This window comes from Octodon degus, unplaced genomic scaffold (genome assembly GCF_000260255.1).
Source record: "Octodon degus isolate 3935 unplaced genomic scaffold, OctDeg1.0 scaffold00253, whole genome shotgun sequence".
NCBI lineage: Eukaryota > Metazoa > Chordata > Mammalia > Rodentia > Octodontidae > Octodon > Octodon degus.
The window spans coordinates 115,099-119,085 of NW_004524829.1; the positions used below are offsets into that span (position 1 = coordinate 115,099).

Below are 3,987 nucleotides of genomic sequence, written 5' to 3' on the forward strand. Positions count from 1 at the left end.
ATAGATTCACACGTACAGAGCTGCAGTGTGGTAAGCTTTCTTTGGAATCCTGTGGCATAGGTTAGAACCCATGAGACTGCTTGGGACATAATGTCCCAACCTGCTGCTTTTTAGAGAAGTGAGCAACCTTCCGACAAGAGCGCATACTTGAGAGGTCTCCGTATAGCATGGGGCACACTTTGGTACAAGGAAGGCAGACTTGGGGCTCAGGTGAGATCTTATTCTACAAAATGTGGGGGACTGTGGCTTTAGAAACCTGCTCTTGGGTAGAAAAAAAAGAAGGATGGAGGGATGGTTCTACATTATTAAGCTAGAATGCAAAATACTTGGGATGTTGGTTACAACCAAGCATGAATTTGTGATGATGGGAAAGCTATTTGCCTAAGTTCTCTATAGATAATTATAATGCACATGAATGTTTACTTGCACAATGAAAATTATGTTGTTTGAGACTAATAATGTTGTTTAAGGAGCACTAAGTCAGTTTCATCCCAAGCAGGTGTGCTGATCAGAAAATTCAAGGTTGGCCGACGAATAAAACCTTCTTCACTATCGTGCACAGAATCTGGGGCTGGAAGATGCAGAGAACAGCAATGGGATTCCAGTCTCTGTCTTCAAGTAGCTTCGTTTTCTTATGAGAATGTACCACATTTGTAAATATAGAAATCCAACTTGTGTACTCTTTGCTATAAATATTTCAGTTATTTCCACAAAACTTTTTAAATTTCTGAGTCCATACCTCTCTGAGTTGGTGACCTTCACTTTTTATTTATGGAATGAAAATGCAAGCGAGAATCTTGTCAACACCGACATTTTTACCTGTTTCCTTTTTATCTCCTATAGCAAAGGAATGTTCTTCATCACTTCAGAGCGGGCATGTAGCTCTGTCTTCTGAGTGCCTTTCTCTCCTTTGCAAGGGTTTTTCCCACTGATTTTTTGTGTCTATGTTCTAGACTGTAAGTCTTTCACTCTCACCTAGAAGGCATCAATAAAATGCAGCACTAAGAACAAATTATGCAGGGACTGGGTAGTACTGGCTTCAAAAGCTTATTATAAGTCTTCTCCCACTTGGCACCATGGTGGCCCTGAGACCCTTTGAGGAGCCCAAGATTGTCAAAAAGAAGACCAAGAAGTTCATCTGGTACCAGTCAGATCAATATGTCAAAATTAAGCGAAACTGCCAGAAACCCAGAGGCATCGATAACAGGGTGTGGAGAAGGTTCAAGGGCCAGATCTTGATGTCCAACATGGATTATAGAAGTAACAAAAAGACAAAGCACATGCTGCCCAGCGGCTTCTGGAAGTTCCCGGTGCACAATCTTAAGGAGCTGGAGGTGCTGCTGATGCGCAACAAGTCTTACTGTGCAGAGATTGTTCATAACATATCCTCTAAGAACTTCAAGGCCATCATGGAAAGAGCAGCCCAGTTAGCCATCCGAGTCGCCAATCCCAATGCCAGGCTGCATAATGAAGAAAAGTAGTAGATGGCCTGTGCTGTGTGCATGTTTTTTTGTGTTTCAGTAAAACCACAAAAAATGCAAAAAAATAAAAAATAAAAATAAATAAAGTTTATTATCCAAGTTCATTTCTAAAGTTTATAAGTAGTCCAAGTTCACATCCAGTGATATGATAGGGGTATCTTTAAATCTACCCCTCTGACAGTATTTATACTAGAGAAATTGGTTGATACTACAAGTTGGCCTTTCAGAGAGCCAGTTGGTAACCATTTCTTGACACACTTCTGATTAGGACAAGTATATCTCATTGGGAAAGAAAGCATAAAAACATGCAAACAAGAACAAACTAACTTTTTTTTTTGAGCCCAAATCCTCCTTTTTACCTGTAGTAGACAAGGGTACCCTGAAGGGTTGGTTGTTTCACCTATGCTGTATCATTGGCTTCCATATGTATGTGTCACCATTTATCTGAGAGTTTCTGCTCCTCACAAACAATTGAAACCATCTTGCCAAGTGCAGCAGGGGCCTCCCTATTTACTGGCCCTGTGGACCTTTGTCTATCAGATGTGTGCTCTAGAAACACTGGGCTTGGGGGTCACTTCCTTCTTGGAAAATTTTGATTCTTGGCTGCTGGGATTCAAAGATCTTTGGGCTTTTATTCATCTACAGCTGGTTCCTTCTTGGTGCCTTATACTTGTGCATCCTTCTTTGCAAAATTCTAAATATTGGGATTTCTTTAGCTTTGATGCAAACTTTCCTCTCTGTCTCTGAACATCCTCCTGAGTATGTGTCTCAATCTCCTCTATTTAAACACTACCTTGATACTCAGAGTACTGGAACGGTTCTTGAAAGCTCCGATCTTTTATTCCCCCCCTGAATTTAAACTAGCTTACTTTTTTGATCTATTCAGCAGAGAGAATTCAAACTTAATGTGTCAAGTACAAATTCTTCATTTCCTGTGTTCTGAATTCCTGTTCCCTCCAATTCCCAACATAGCACATACCTCCCAACACCTGCAGCTTTTCTATGTCAGTATCGCATCCCTGAATTATTTGATTTGATAACATAGGAGTCATTTTGATCTCTTGTTTCACTTTTGGCTTATATTTAGTGATGGTTAATTGTACATGCCAATTTGAGCAGTCTAAGGGATAGCTAGATAGCTGGTAAAATATTATTTCTGAGTATATCTGTGTGGGTGTTTTTGGATGAAATTAGCATTTGTCCATAGAGTAGGTAAATAAGGCCTATACTAATTTAGGTCACCACTGTCTCACCTGTATTTCTAGAACCCATATCCCCCCTTCTTTTGCTAGATTTTCTTCTATTGCTTATTTGTCTGGAATGCTTCTTCTCACCATTCTACCTTTGTATATGCACTTTTCCAAATGCTTGTACTTTTGCTTGTGTCCTAGTGAACTGAATGAGTCTTTCAGATCATTTAGCGGAACTGAAACTTCCTTGGAGAAGTCATTCCTGACATCCTGACGAAAATACATGCTTTTAAACTCTTGTAGAGTCAAGTTCTTTACGATGGAAACTTTTATAAATACTTGCACCTTTATATTTTGTTAATTAAGTAATGATTGCCATCCCCATTGATTGTGAAAAGCAGGAGAGAAGCAGTAATTTCCTGTTTTACCCCTTCCCCTAGTGCCTTGTATAGTGGACAGAACAAAGAAGAGGTTTGATAATTTGTTGAACATGAATACAAGTACTAGGGTAGGTGTCTATTTGATATGAAGAAGAAACTGTAACAGCTGGGCTCAGAGATGTGGGGAAACCTACCAGATTCAGGACTTCTAAGAGTCTCCATCAACAAGCGAGTGAGTGAGCTTGGTAGCAGGTGTCTGTAAATAACTTGCTCTCCAAATCCTGCTGTCCAGGAACACAGGGATGTCTGTAGACAACAGTGTTCTCCATGTAACTCTGCACCCAGGATGATATCTACTTCCATTAGTGCATTTATGAACCATGATTTCTTAGGCCAAGGCAACACAGCATTAATTCCTGAGCATTCCTTCTCAGAGCTGTAAAGCACACCTGTTTTTTAATGTTGGCCTTATTTGAGACCCAGTTTTCAGTATTGTCTGTTGAAATATTACCAATATTTCCAAGTAGAAGTTGATCCTACTGCACTACAACTTCTTCTACCTCAGCTGCACCTTCAATTGTATCTCCTTATAAATCAATGGCATTTCCCTTCATGCTTCCTGAATATTCTGATGTGCGTCATGACAGGCTTAGAGACACTGATTTCAAGGTTTTTCTCGGCCACCTTTTCAGAACTTCTCTTCAAATTCTGCTTGGTGGTGTTGCATGCAGTATCTTTAACTTCCCAACCTTATAATCAAATTAGTGTTTTGTTTAAAAGCACACCCAAACTGTGTGTGGTGGCACACATCCATAATTACAGCACTCTCTGGGTCTGAAGCAGGAGGATCACAAGCCTGATCCTAGGCTGGACCACTTAGTGCTCAGTAAGAAGTTGTTACAGAAAAAGGGCAGGGAATACAGCTTGTCTGAAGGC

At 40.2% G+C, this 3,987-nt stretch overlaps 1 pseudogene; it reads left to right on the forward strand.

Annotated features, from left to right (window-relative positions):
- The first annotated feature begins 1,076 nt into the window (after window positions 1–1,076).
- Window positions 1,077–1,481, forward strand: LOC101562838 (annotated as a pseudogene).
- Window positions 1,482–3,987: the final 2,506 nt, after the last annotated feature.